Raw genomic sequence first — 16334 nt, forward strand, 5'->3', positions numbered from 1 at the left:
ATACAAAATACTTCACTCAAATTTTATGTAAATATGAAAAGGTGGTACTGAAATGAAAACTTGATGACTATTGCTGTTTCTGGGTCAACATTTCAAAGAAGTTCCTAAATGAGCATTGAGCAGTAACTTGGAAGCTGCTTACTGCATCCAAATTGATCAAGTATAAACCTAGAGTAATACATAGTGCACAATAAATCAAATAAATAAGTCACAATAAGTCAAATAAAAGATATATTTGAATTAAGAAATTTTTTGCATTGAAATGTACAAGAAATACTGATTGGCTGGGTTAAACTGTTCTAACAGGTTCCATGCAATTCCAGTTAGCTGCATTAGAATTTATTAACTAAATCCAATCTAGATTTGGAGTAAATGTAGTTTCCTGTCAACTGTACTTTAGGTTAGACATGATTTAAAAATTCAAGTGTTTTATAGATAAAAAACAGGAACAAGTAGAAAGTAATTTTTTAGTCTTGCAAAAAGGAAAATTCTTCATATAAAAATCATGGTTATGACTATGCAATTTTTTGTCATTTATGAGAAGAATTAGCCAGAGCCTCAGAGGCAAAAAAAGAAACTGAATGAAATTGGCCAATTAATAGCATGGGCAGTGTGGAATTCTGTATAGGTAATATATTCTCATGTCAATATAAGAAAACGTATCAAAAAACCAACCCTACCACCGCATTACACCACCTTTCACTGCAATTAAAATTGATAAACTGAGCTCATTAGAAACTGCCGTGCTTCCGAAATCGTGCGTGGTTTGAAATCCAATCCCATGTTGCCAACGCCTAATCAAGTCAACTAGTCATTTATCTGCAGGCTAGTGGACACATTTTTGCAATGAATACATTCTAAAATAAAAAAAAACACATCCACATTCGTAAAAAATTCTCACAATTTGACAACACCAACAAAGTTTTCAATATCACACAAAATTATGAGATAAACTGCTACTCTTTCACTGCGTACATTCACATCGTGCTTTCTATGTTTACGTATTACAAGACGGTGTCACACACACTTATGTTTTGGTAGTGTCTAGTTTAATTTCACAATAAATAGATTTGATTCACATTCCATTCTGAGATTTAAATGATTGAAAGTTTTTTTTAATTATAAAAACCCATTTATACATTCCAGATTTGAATTTTTTTCATTTTTTGCCTGTTATATTGAATTTATCTTAATAAATTCACTTCAAATTCTGAATGATTTCGTCTGGCATTGCGTATTTTTGAACGTGTTGTGTCTTTTAGAAAATGTTCGTTGTTTAAAATGGGAAACTATTTCATTATATAAAACATAGAGCGGTTCGATGAGGTGTTGGTTTCTGCCCTCTATCCTGTTTATATATAAGAACGGAAATGACGCTTCTATTTCAGAATGATAATGGAAATGTTATTACTATAATACTATTTCAGAAACTTTTCTTGAATACACTTCCGAAAACTAAAGTTTGGTAATCAATGGAGTCTTTGAAATGACAAAATCGTTCATTTAAAATTTTTAGCTAAAAGAGTAAGATCGTCATTCGTCAATATGAGGAGCATTCATTTGTCATGCGTGAGGAGCTGTAAGAAAAAATTCATCATTTTTGATGTAAAAGAATGTTTTTCAATTAAAAGAAATGCAATATTTGATTTTTGGAAACACAATGCAAAAATTAACTATCCGTATTAGAATTAAATAGACGTTACGATTTCAGAATTATCTTCAAAAAGTTTGTTTTTGTTCGTTTGATCAGAAGTTTTCGTTCGTTTGATCAGAAACAGGAAAAGTTTTTGTTTGTTTATCAGAAACAACATAATTATTCATTCTCTTGCATTAAGTATACGAATGATTAGTCAGACTCGGTTACCATCTGCATTGATCATCCCGCTAGATTATGCACTGGGAGCGGATGTGGGAAAGAAGCTAGGTATTTAATTCAGTTGCACGTTAGCTGATGTGATATGTAGTTCTGCTCGTCGGAACTCCGAATTGCGTGTTTAGTGTGCATGATGGAAAACTCTGCTTTGCAGCGTAGTTATAATTACTTAATGAAGTTTAGTTCATTGCAGTCAACTTAAGAGACAAATTTTCAACTAACTAATACTTCTTATAAGTCTAATTTTAATTGTTGAGTGAAAGGTGCAGGCTTACAACTTTCAAGTGATTAGGTACTTTATAGAAATTGAGCAAGTTAGCATACATGTTTCAAGCCTTTAAGAAGTTCATTTTTTGCCTCAAATAACGATGTTGGTAGAAAAAGTGGTCTTGGTGAATCGAAATAATATATGAACCTTCGAAATTAGAATTCCATCCTGAGCATGGGTGCTTTTCTCATTCCCAGGTGGCTCATGCCCAATATTTCAGAATGGTTCAGAGCATATTGCAATTCTATAGGCAATATAAAAACACATGATATTGTGGCATTTTGAACCAATCAATGCTTATTTACAGACTGCCACACAACATTAGCACCTTTTCAAACAAAAGACAACTGTGTACTAAATGAACAAAAAAAAAGCAGTCCAGCATAGCTTTAGCAGCCAGCTGCAGCAGATTTGTAAAAAAATTTGAAAGTAAAGGCATTGACAAAGTCTGGTTTCAAGTCCTTAGGAGCCTAATTTGGCCTAAATAATATTAAAAATTTAAATTTCTGCATGGATTTAAATGCTTTTAACATTGAGAAACTTCAAAGTAGGCTAGGGTAAATGCGGTATATTCCGACACATCAAGGACGCATCGAGAGATGAAAAACTATAAAAAAATAACCGTATGCGTTACTCGAGTTCTGTTTGCTTTACGTGACTCAACACCGCACTACGCACCAGCAACGATGAAACGTCACAAAGTGTTGCCATATTTATTTAAAAGCCTTTAGAGTGCAAACCTACCAAATCCCTAAAGCCTATTCCGACACTGTGTGTGACTAAATTCGTCACGTTGTGAGACGAATTCCGGCCGCGCTTCAAACTCTACTAATATGTAATTCCAACATCCTTGTGTTCGAATTCCGATCGCTGTGTGAGCTGTATTGGAATACAACACGGCTTTGAATTAGAACACTCTTGAATATTGAACACTACTTAATTAGGCTTTTAATTAACAGCTAGGATAAACGTGGTATATTCCGACATCGTGGGTAATTCCGACACCTCTCTAATTTTTCCTTTATATTAAGCTTTGTTTCAGTTCCATGCGTTCGTTGATGGTTGAAATAGTTTCATACATTTGCGCGTCAAACTACTGCCAAAACACTAGGTCTGGGCCATCTAGCGGGAAAATGTTAAGATCCAAAGAGAGACAGTGCATGCCACCCAATGAGATCATTGAAAAATGTGTCAAAGTTGACAGTTGACCTTGCTCTGCCAAATAGTGATAAACTATTTGTGTAGAAAGAATATTATGGTTTGAGACTTTTAAATACGTCTGTGAATATATTAGAAATCCTTCAAGTATACTTGTATTTGCTGATTTCAAGTGTTAAATAAATTAATAGATGATAAAGTTGAGAAATGGATTTAGACACATGAAAACTAATTCCGTCACAACTTGAATTGGACACACACAGATCGTTCCAAGCTGTGTACAAAAATTAAAATTTGCTTAATTAAAAGCTTAATAGTTGTTAATTAAAAGCGTAATTAAGTAGTGTTCAATATTCATTAGTGTTCTAATTCAAAGCCGTGTTGTATTCCAATACAGCTCACACAGCGAACGGAATTCGAACACGTGGATGACGGCATTACGTATCAGTAGAATTTGAAGCGCGGACGGAATACGCCTCACCACGTGCCGAATATTGCCACACACAGTGACGGAATATAGGGATTTGGTAGGTTTCCATTCTAAAGGCTTTTTAATAAATATGGCAACATTTTGTGACGTTTCATCATTGCTGATGCGTAGTGAAGAGTTTTGAGAGTCATGTGAAGCCTGAAGGCAACAGAACTTACGTAACGCATACTGTTTTTTTTTTATAGTTTTTCATTTCTTGATGCGTCCTTAATGTGTCGAAATATACCGCGTTTACCCTAAATTAGGAAATTAAAAATTAACTGATTCCTAAAAATCCATGGTTCGTCACTATGTCTCAAAGTCAAACCATAATATTCTTTCTACACAAACAGTTTATCACTATTTGGTGGTATGGTAGAGCAAGGTCAACTATCAACTTAGACACATTTTTCAGTGATCTCACTGGGTGGCATGCACTGTCTCTCTTTGGATCTCAACATTTTCCCACAAGATGGCCCAAACCTAGTGTTTTGGCAATAGTTTGGCGCGCAAAGATATGATGTCACTATTTCAACCATCAACAAATGTGTGGAACTAAGACAAAGCTTAATATAAAGGAAAAACTNATTCCATCCTGGTCACTGATCAGTTTTCAAGACATGTTTATATCTTAATTAAAATTTATTTAAGCAAGTATTTCTTGCATGAAAGATACTTGGAAGTTTCTCAATGTTAACAGCAAGTCAGCAATGAAATCAATTGAAATCAAAATCAGAAAATTATACATTAAGAAAACATGAATAGTAAGTTACAATACACAGATAATAATGAAACTTTGATCTTCTTTGAATGTTGCAAGTTTCTATTCTACTTGGCTAAAAACCTAGGTACTACCAAACTCCCAGGGTCAGGTAGGCTTTGTTTTGGTCAACGTCAGCCAGCAGCTCAACACAAACAAATAAAGAACAAAATATGATTAACACAAGGGAGTGTGAACACTACTCTGAAATTGTGGACTAAATTGTTAAATTAAAGACCACACAGAGAATATATGAGAAGGCACGATGAACCTCCGCCATCCTTCCCAATATCCTTTGAAACGCCGTTCAATGCGCATGGCTTGCAGCGATCACGTGGCTGGCGCCAAATACAATAATTCTTCTAGTAAAATTCCAATTCATTCACAAATACACTGCTACGCTATGTAACTAGAAATTTGTAATGAAATCTAACATTAAAGAAAATATATTCTATTCCGTGGTCAAAATAATTACTTGCCTCCATTTGGTCTGTCATTCCGAAATAAACAGCGTCGGCTTCTGTTAGAGTCGGTAAATAGTTAGGCCGCAAGCCGCATGCGTTTCATGCGGAAGCATCTGCAGAGGGCTTAGAGGATAAGACGCTAGAGTCCAATTTCTAGTGGTATGACCGTCGTGCATAGATTTCCATTGGTATGGTACCAAGGCAATAATACATTGCTAATCATTATTATATATTCACATCTTGATTCTAGTAAATAGACTTCAACACACTATAGGAAAATAATTTACGAATTTGTTCGGATATGTAACGCCAAAAAGCACCAGTTGCTGTACCACCAGGTTGCATGCAGTTCCAGTCAAGGTTGAATTAAACCATAGTTCCAGTTAGCTGAAGTGGACTTTATTAACTAAATCCCATCTATATTTGTGGTTAATTAACAGTTCCATGTCAACTGTACTTTTGGCTAGAGATGAAAATTCAGGTGTACATATAGATAAAACATAGAAAAAATATAACTCAGTACTCACTGCAGTGAGTACTAAGTTATATTTTTTTTGCTTGTGATGCTGTTGTTGTTCGCTGGAGTGTCGCTCCGGTGTTGATTTAACGAAACTTAAATGAAAAAGTCTAAATCAATGTAATACGATATGTACTTAATACTAGACTACCACTAGTGGCAGAGTCGGTTCCGGTCATGACGATGCTGGTGATGGACATAATTTTGACAAAACTTTCGCTTGGACATAATTTTGTAGATATTATTCAATAACTAACAAAATTTGATGAATCTANCACCTTCATTCGTGAGTTACGCGTATATTGCGAAACAGGCCGAAATTCGCAGTGATCAAAGAATTTCTTCCAAATATTGAACAGATTCGACCGAAATTTTGAATATACATGCCTAACTACCAAACGGTAATTTTTAGCTTGTAAAATTTTTTTCGATTTTACCTTCGTTTGCGAGTTTTTTTTTCATTTCACCGTCATTCTTGATTTCACACTTCCTTATATTCGACCCGTATCGCCGGGTAATTTATCACTTAAATTAATAATAATAATAATAATAGCGGTTTCAGCGTTAGTAGGCCGTAGGCCTGTCGCCGATTCTTAACATCGCAGAACATCCACAGCTTCTTGCGGTCTCGAACTCGCAGCTCACTGCTTCAATTTTGCTTTGCTAACCGCCTGGCCTCCTTGCCGATTCTGACCAGAAACTGGCGTACAGAGCTGGGATCGAACCCGCGCCTCTCTGCTCCAATCCTGGTACCTACTCTGAACTTTAACCACTGGGCCACTTCCCTCTCAAATTCGCGGCGATCAAGAAATGTCTTCTAAACTACTGAACAGATTTCAAGGAAACTTAGCATATAATTAACTAACCTCTCAACTCTGATGTTTAGCTGGTGACAATTTTTATTTTGCTTTCGTTCCCGAGTTATATAGATATAGGAGGAACGACCGGCTTTTCTACAGGCCGGTTTAACCAAGAGCCGTATACGTATAGCCGAATAACTCGCAAACATAGGCGGTTTTTCCAAAGCAGTTTGGAAAAATTTATTGATTACTGTGAATTTAAACACGTATTGCTGTTTAAATCACTAATGAAAAGGAAATGAAAAAAAAAAACTCGCGAACGAAGGCACAATCGAAAAATTTTCAGGAGCTAAACATTACCGTTCGGTAGTTAGGACTGCAAATTCAAAATTTCGTTCGAATCTGTTCAGTAGCTTTGAAGAAATTACTTGACTTACTTACTACTTACTTGAAGAAATTACTTGAATCAACTGTGAATTTAGGCCCGTATTGCCATATAACTCAGGCAAAAACAAACAATGGCAAAATTCAAACAATTTTCACGAGCTAAACATTATCGCTAGGTCCCAATGAATACGTGTAGGTACTAAGTTTCATCGAGTTAAGTTCATTAGTTTGAGAGATATTCCTTGATCATCGAATTTGGAAATTGGTCGTGAGACCGGCAGCGCTGTCTCTTATACACATCTNAAGAGGCAGGAGGTAAACAGAGTTGCTGGTAGAGGCGGGACGTAAACAGCTTCCTTGACGTAACCCCATAAGAAATGTATACGTGGGGTTATATCAGCAGGAGATCTCGGTGGCCAGGAAGTGTAGAGCCAGGAAGAGATCTCCAACTCTTATGCGTCCTACCCTACGCTGAGGAAGTGAATAATAAAAAAGTTTCGGACATGAAGATGCCAATTTGGCGGTTTGAATGGGTTAATTAAAAAATGTGAATCTTTCTCTTTCCATTGGTGTAAAAATAATTCACTCTGAATATATAAATAAATAAACGAGAATTTATTAAATTGGTCCATCATCTAGATTCTAGAATAACCGTGTTTTGGTAGCTAAAACTTGCCTCATGTATACACATACTTGAAGCTGATACTGTCGGGTGGGACTTGCAGCGTTTAGTCAGCTATATTATTGGCTTTCTTCGCTTGTGGCTTGTTTCAATCACATAGTGGAGGTCTTCACCGCCAATGTGATGAGATACCAACATCAACGGGAGTGCACGTGGCTCGGTTTGCAGCCAAAAGAAATGGAGACAGAAAAATTAGCGAGGTAATGGAACCTGGTGTGAGGGATAGGATTTGACTATTCAGCAGTCAAGACTATCAGACTGCCAACATGGCTTTAATGCCGTTAGACCTCTTGTCTACTTTGAACGACTGGACTCGCTTGCTGGAAGAAAGGGAGCCAGTGGATGCATTGTACCTAAATTTCGCCGAAGCTTTTGACAGTGTTCCGTATGGGCTGCTGTTGTGTAAAGTGAAGTTTTTGTGAATAGAAGGAAACTTACTCCAATGGATCAGAGATTTTCTAGTAAACGACAACGGGTCAATATTAACGGCACCGTGTCAGACTGGGCATCAGTGCGCAGTGGTGACGTCTCGGACAAATTTACGGCCGGACCCGCGGCCGCCGGACTCCAAACATAAAAAAACCTAGCCAATCAACGAAAACCTCGCAGGTTAGGTCCAGTTAGGAACAGGTTCTATTAAAAACACAAAAAACCTAGAAAAACACATAAAAACACTAAGAAAACCTTCCGGCCGCGAGACCGGCAATTTGTCCGAGACCTCAGTGGTGTGTCACTGTGTCACAAGGAAGCGTTCTTGGACTTGTTTTGTTTGTTGCTCAACTTGCTTTTATGAACGATCTTCCAGGAGTAGTGTCAAGCGTGTGCTCCATGTATGCCGACGAGACAAAAGTTTATAATTCAGTGAAGGATGCGTCAAATACAGTGCAATTTCTTGACACTTTAGTTAACCAGAACTGTAACCACTAGGCCACCTTGCCCACATAAATCTCAACTCCGCAGAAACTGCACTTAATTCGCCGCTCGTCACTAAAGAACGTATAAAATTCAGTGAAGGATGCGTCAAATACAGTGCAATTTCTTGACAGTTTAGTTAGCCAGAACTGTAACCACTAGGCCACCTTGCCCACATAAATCTCAACTCCGCAGAAACTGCACTTAATTCGCCGCTCGTCACTAAAGAACGTATAAAATTTGTTAGAACTACGATTTGTAGGAATCGATTGCCACTTGATAATTGAAACGCCTTTTTGATCGCGCTAGATATGTGGCTCAATCTTGATTACAAAGTAAATCATTTCATTTGCCGGCGTCGTAAGTGCTATTGCGACGTTAGAGGCATTGACGGTAGGACTTTACTGATGGTATGAATAAACTGTATGATATATTGATTTATAGTGAAGAATAATCACTGACCTCAAAATTTTTTCTTCTATCAGCTGGAATTTATTCAACCTTTGCGAGTGATCTCATTTACTGTGCTTATATTTAAGTTACTACTGTAAAAACTTACTCCTGTCATTTTCTGTATGAAGAAATAAAATTTTACCGGTAACTAAGGTATTCGAGTTCACGATAGATTTGATTGAATGCTGAGTGAACGAGAATTTGTTTGAATTCCTCCGGCAATTTTGTAATACATATGTTGTACGGATTTCGTATGTTACACTAAAATGTGAGAAGTATCGTATTTGTTACCATGTTGGCACTCATTTTAATAATTGAATTATCACACCCGATCACTCCCTGGAAATTAATTAATCAAAGAATTTTGTTATTAGGTCAGAACATTGAGTATTTATCCTATTTATAAATTATTATGTTCTTTTTCATGTGATGTACATTCTAGGAAAAGTAAATACTATTAGGCCTATTATAATTATAAGGAGGAAAATTTCAATTCATTTATAGTTGGCCTGAAATACTGGAAATTGTGATGAGCTGGCATGTGATGACAATAATCATGATGCGATAATTGTCTGATGCGATAAACACCTCTAGCCAACCAATGCGACACTTATGACCAAGAATTTAGCAAGAATTTTTACCCACAATTTCTTAGCATACTCAGCTTTGTGAACTTTCACGCATAAAATTTAGAAATCGTAAACGATTTGGTCTTGGTGAAAAACAGCGTTTTATTTATACAATACTCTGGCCGCTGCGTGGGTGCGTGCGTCAAGACATCATGTGGTCGCTGAGGTCGTTGATGTTTAATTAAATGGCTGGCATTCAAATTATTGACAGCTTAATTAAGATTATTATTTTATTTGTTTAGTCTGCGCCATTTTTGGTGTAATCTAATGTTTCCTTCTAATACTTGACTTTCTAAGCACTGAATTGTGAAGAAACCTGTAACGCATGTGATACTTGAGTTACTCATAAAGAAAAGTGTCTCTATCGAAAAAAATGCATTTTTACCAGTGATAGATTTTATTTTATTTTAAATTTAGGTATTAATATATTCCATCGATTTTTTTTAGCATTCGCCAACTCGTTGCAGACGTAACGATTGCTTACAGAAATAAATTTACACGTTCATGAATAGATTTAAGATCGGATGACTTCATCCATATAAATTAAATAATTGAACAGATGACGAGAAAAGTTATTAATAACTAACAAGGAAACAGAATACACAACTGATGAATTATTGATCCCAAAATACCGATATCACGGATCAACTGATATTTAGTCATGGATTCGTGGTATAAATTATTCCAAAGTCCTCAGGCAGTGGGCACCAGAATATACGGGAACGTTATACATGCTTTTAGGAAGTGAATGATATTCATGTTAGTCAAATTTGTGGAATTTTATCTTTCCCATTTCCTGTAGGAAGAAGTCAACAGTCTGAGAATTAGTTGGATTAGTAGTCTCGCCAGCTACAATCTGCAAAGGGCACAACATGTAAATCCCGGTTACAGCGGTAAATGGTGAAATCCACTGGCGGTCCGGATCATGCGAAACCCGAAAACTCGTAAAAAAATAAAACCAGTCAGTACGGCGATCCATTATTGTGGCTTTCGGGTAGCGGCGATGTCTCTCGATTATACCATCTGCTTGCGAATGATAAGCCGTTGAACGAATGTGATGGAAACCAATATAGAGGACAAGTTTGCGAAGAGCTCTCTTTCAAATTGAGAACCACGATATGTGATTAAGGAAAGTGGGACACCGAATCCAACCGCTAACAAAGGCGATAGCGATCGAATTAGTTGTAGTGTCATTTAGAGGAATGGCTTGAGCCAGCGCGTGACTCTGTCGATACACGTCAAGAGATATTTGTAAGGAAGAGGGTTAGGTTTTGTCGGAAGAGAGGCTGGAGGTACGGGTCCAACATTGTCGATAAGCGCTCTGTGGAAGCGTTCAGAATGAGCAGTTATTGGGGTGACGGACGAACGTGTGTGACGACATACCTTGGCCTGTTTGGTACCTTTTACAAACACGGATAAGATTTTTAATATCGTCGTCCATTTTTGGCCAGAAGTATCGATGTTTCGCCAATTTCGACGTGAGTGAGACAACTAAGTGAGACAAATTATGATGGAAGGCAATGACGTTAGTTCAGAAAGTAGATGGAACGAAAGGACGAGGAGATTGAGTCGACGTGTCACACCACAAGATTGAGTTGTCAGGAAGAGGGAAAGGGGTTAATCGTTCCTGGTACTGCGTAAGCTGAGGATCTCTGGCCAGTAGGTCTTTAGCAATACCTAGAAGATCGAAAACGTCAGCGTGAATGGCGTAGACATGACGCGTCATAGCGCGTCGGCAACAATGTTATTACTGCCGCGGATGTACTCATGGTTGAATTAATACCATGGATGTACTGTACGGAGGAGAGATGTTCAGAAAGTAGGGATAGTGGGCGCTGCTGCCTGTCAGATTAAGCAATAAATTTAGAGTAGAAAGCAGAAATGAAAAGTTTGTGATCAGTAAACAGTATTACAGAATGCCCGTCAATGAGAGTTTTGAAGTTTTATGAGGGCAAGGAAAGCTGTTGGAAGTTTGCTGTCATACGTTGAGTATGTCTTCTGAACATCTCGCAGTTGAACACAGCTGGCGTATGACAGTTTATGAGAGCCTGTTTCACTGCAATAAAGGAGTCACGCTCAGTATCTGATCTGGGCAGCTGTGAGGATTTAGGGTTATACCGTACAAGTTCAGTCATGAGGAAGGCAATGATGTCGGCAAAATTCGGGCTCATTTGGCGAAAAAAATTCACCATCCCAAGAAGTCTGCGCAAATCAGTGGCTGTAGTCGGCAGTTTACAATCAGCGATGGCGGCTACTCTCTCTGCGCGAGGGGCAATTCCATCTTTGCTGATGTTATAGAGGGGAATGGTTTAGAGAGTTACGAGGAGCAGGAGAAGGAGTAACGCTGCGGTGAGGAGAGTTAGAGCGAGGAGGACGTGAGCCAGGAAGAATGTTTTCTCCTCTCCGACGCCAAATTTACTCGCCACCTGTTGTATGTTACGGAGGTTGGCAGATGGCTTTTATTAATAAGTCTGTCATAAAGCGGGAGCTAGGAGTCGCCGAAAATATGAATTAGTTCCTTCTTAAGTTTATCAAAGTCTTCCCCGGCGGCAGCGTCTTCGCGAGTTGGTTGACGACATCTTGCGGTATATTAACAATAACATGCCAAAATTTAGTGGATGATGAAGTTATGCGGTTCAGTTTGAACTGTCATTCCACCAGCAGAAACCAGCGATTGACATTTAAATCTTTAACTCCAGGGGTCCTAACCGCTACTTATTGTGCTGTGTTGGCTAGGTTCATATTCCCGATTTGACCTTCTAGGTCGGCAGCTGCAGAGCTAGTTGGCGTGGTCCGATCCGATAGCAGCTGCATGTGGGGTTGTAGGTGTCGGCGTTAGTGGCGGCAGCGGCGTTCCTAGATTCCATCTTCTTAGGACTGGTGATCTCCAGTTAGTGCACGTGCTTTCTTGATTGGCAAGGCGTCGGCGTTTACAGACGTCATGACGCACGTCATGACGTGCGGAAGTAAGTGTTTTTATAGTATACAGTGAAGGGATATGTTTTGAAAGGAGTGAAGGGTGGTATATTTGGCTCTGTCTTATACAAAATAGTAGGAGATACCAAGGCAGAGGTTTGTATATGGGGGGGTCACCAATGATGCGAGGTTTGCCAATGAATCAAGGTTAAGACCGTGCCTCTGAATTCATGACCTACATTATATCAGTTTTGTTTAATTTACTCAATAAAATAAACCAGAATATCTAACTACGTACACATGAGGTTGTAATAATAACCTAAATAATAATAAGGTTGGCAGTCCTATTAATGAGGATATAAATTAAATTCTAAACCATTAGTATGGTTCAGCATGATGATTATAACTACTCTAGTCCCTGAGCTGAGTCGGCATGAAAACATGTCACACTTAAAAAATCAATCTACTTCTAAAAACAGAACCAAAACACTTCCACACGATGTACATGAAACAATTATTAAATTTTAACACTCTGACCACTACTCACCAAGTGAATTATTAATTTTACCACAACACACGAGAAAGTCCTCGGGACCCTTTGTAGTAGCGCTCCAGTGAAGTAGAATGGGCGGGATGCTTTGGCTTGAGGTTGGGAACCTGACGATTTTGCCACAGGGCTTGGTTGAAATTTGCACTGCCTGCTAGAACTATCGTGAATCACATAGTAATAATTGTCATTGCTAGAACTCAAAATTATTACAAAATTATCAGATATTATAGTTATTTAAAATGGCCATAGTTAACTGGATTATGTTGTTGGTTATGTGGTCTTTTAAATACTGCGTTTGTTGTTGACCTTTGGACGAGGTTCACGGATGAAAATTGTGCATAATTAAACCATCATGATGTATACATGTACAGTTTTATTCTAATAATACTCCTGAAATCACTACAGGTCACATTCTTAGAAAACAGCCATGAAATAGTAGCGCCAGAATTATTATGTTGCTTTGTCCACTTACAAACACCTTTCAAATTTTGAGCTCGTGTCTTGCATCGTATTGACAGACATTCATGAACTAAATTGTGATGACGGGCGCCTGGCTCATAAACCAGCCTCGTCATGACGTGTACCAGCCTCATCATGCCGTGTAGCAGCCTCGTCATGACGTGTACCAGCCTCGTCATGACGTGTACCAGCCTCGTCATGACGTGTACCAGATTCGTCATGACGTGTACCAGCCTCGTCATGACGTGTACCAGCCTCATCATGACGTGTACCAGCCTCATCATGACGTGTACCGGCCTCGTCATGACGTGTGCCCACAAACTTCTCTTGCTGCGATCATGCGAAGAAAAGAACTTTTTTTTTTATATTCACCTTCGCATGATCTGCTATGTGTGTCAATCTGACTTTTTTTGCTCGTATCATTGATACCACAACGCATCTCGCTGTACAGCCCGCTGGGTTGGGGGCGGCGTCCGGCTGTTGTAAATGGTCGCATGTAGTTGAATTAACTAAACTGGTCTGTTTCAATCAACAGAATTTATCAGTTGAATAGAAATGTATACATCATATAAGTGAGGAGCTAACAGTTCTGTTGTTTTCGCAATGATACGACGCTGAAAAGCTGCTTGCAGCATCAAACACAACCCTAAAGTTCTTAAGTACTGGTAAAACTTGACGCCCAAGCAGACCTCGTTAACTAACTGCAACTCACGACCTCGGCCGCAATTACCATTCGTCTGCATCAGGATGCGCGCGCACGACTTGTTGTTTGGGTGAGGGAACAGCGGCTAGACAAGCTCTGCACGACTGTCGCGCGGTTAGTTTTCACTGCAGTCAGTTTCCTACAATGTGTAAAATTGTCCACTCTTACTATTTATTTTCTTTTACGTGCTCTGCTGGACCTGCACGTGATTGGTTCCGGTAATTCGAGGCGGTTCCGGCTAATCTTGGGGGCTTTGGCAACAGCGTCCGGGAGCTGTCAGTGTGCGTCAGGTTGTTGTGAGGTTAGGTGCGTACCAATGCAACACTTCGACTTGTGACTCGTGCACTTTCGTTTCATGGGTAAAGCTCGTTCTTTAGCACAATTTCAGTTATACATAATCACGAGTTAATAATATAATAAGCAGCTTTAGATCAGGTATGGCCTGTAAGTTGTTCAGAAGCAGAATCCGTTTAGTGATCCAGCAGAAATGGCCATTCGAGCTAACGGCGTCGGCGTCTCGATTGCGTCACGTGACGCGTGACTGAGCGAGAGTCATGCGCTCTACTGCTAGCTGCTCTAATTTCTAATTAGCCTCATTAGTACTATCCGTCTCCTCTAATCTCTCATTTGCCTCCTACTTCACCACCCGAGCCTTCAGCCCTCAAGCCTTCATGCCCGAGCCTTCACACCCAAGCCTTCACCCCCGAGCCTTCAACCCTGAGCCTTCACCCCTGAGCCTTCACACCCTGAACCTTCACCCCCGAGCCTTCACCCCCGAGCCTTCACCCCCGAGCCTTCACCCCCGAGCCTTCACCCCCGAGCCTTCACCCCCGAGCCTTCACCCCTCAAACTTTTTTATCTGTATAAGGGGATAAGGTGTTCAGTGAATCACATACAAAATAAGTTTATTATTAACTATTAATAGATGATCACAAATAGTATACAATAATAGAATGACTGTAAGATATTAAATAAATAATCTTTATGTGCAAAGTAAGGAAGACAAGAGTGGTGGTCGGTGTAGGTTGTCCCTACCTTTACTAGCGTAGAGTTGTTGTCCTTTGAAACAAAAATAAATTATCTTCAAACCAAATAATAAATATATGAACTGTGATTATGCGGGTTGTTTTAACCCACTCGTTGTGCATAGACTCGTGCATAGATCGTCTCAGGAAAACTGTGAAGGTTTAAGATGCAGCTCACCATAAAGATTTGGACCATTTAAACCGTCATTTATTTGTGTGGCAGTTGCAAGAGTGGCGCCCCTGCAGCAGAGGTGAGTTTGCTAGTGCTATTCTTACCAGCACTTGTGCTTGTAGCAGTTGCTTGCTACAGTTGCTTGCAGCCTGCAGCATTTGCTTGTAGCCTTGCAGCAGTTGCTTGCAGCCTTGCAGCAGTTGCTTACAGCCTTGCAGCAGTTGCTTGCAGCCTTGCAGCAGTTGCTTGCTGTGCCGGCGCCTGTTATCGCTGCCAAGTCTGCTGCCGCTGACGCTGCGGTCGTCACTCGGCAGACTTGGGGTGGCCGACCATAATACGGCCATGGTTACATCACAGTCCTGCCAGTCACACAGTCACATCACAGTCCTGCTAGTCACACAGTCACATCACAGTCCTGCTAGTCACACAGTCACATCACAGTCCAGCCAGTCACACAGTCCAGCCAGTCACACAGTCACATCACAGTCCAGCCAGTCACACAGTCACATCACAGTCCAGCCAGTCACACAGTCACATCACAGTCCAGCCAGTCACACAGTCACATCACAGTCCAGCCAGTCACACAGTCACATCACAGTCCAGCCAGTCACACAGTCACATCACAGTCCAGCCAGTCACACAGTCACATCACAGTCCAGCCAGTCACACAGTCACATCACAGTCCAGCCAGTCACACAGTCACATCACAGTCCAGCCAGTCACACAGTCACATCACAGTCCAGCCAGTCACACAGTCACATCACAGTCCAGCCAGTCACACAGTCACATCACAGTCCAGCCAGTCACACAGTCACATCACAGTCCAGCCAGTCACACAGTCACATCACAGTCCAGCCAGTCACACAGTCACATCACAGTCCAGCCAGTCACACAGTCACATCACAGTCCAGCCAGTCACACAGTCACATCACAGTCCAGCCAGTCACACAGTCACATCACAGTCCAGCCAGTCACACAGTCACATCACAGTCCAGCCAGTCACACAGTCACATCACAGTCCAGCCAGTCACACAGTCACATCACAGTCCAGCCAGTCACACAGTCACATCACAGTCCAGCCAGTCACACAGTCACATCACAGTCCAGCCAGTCACACAGTCACATCACAGTCCAGCC

The sequence above is a fragment of the Hyalella azteca genome, unplaced genomic scaffold, assembly GCF_000764305.2.
Source record: "Hyalella azteca isolate HAZT.00-mixed unplaced genomic scaffold, Hazt_2.0.2 contig10828, whole genome shotgun sequence".
NCBI lineage: Eukaryota > Metazoa > Arthropoda > Malacostraca > Amphipoda > Hyalellidae > Hyalella > Hyalella azteca.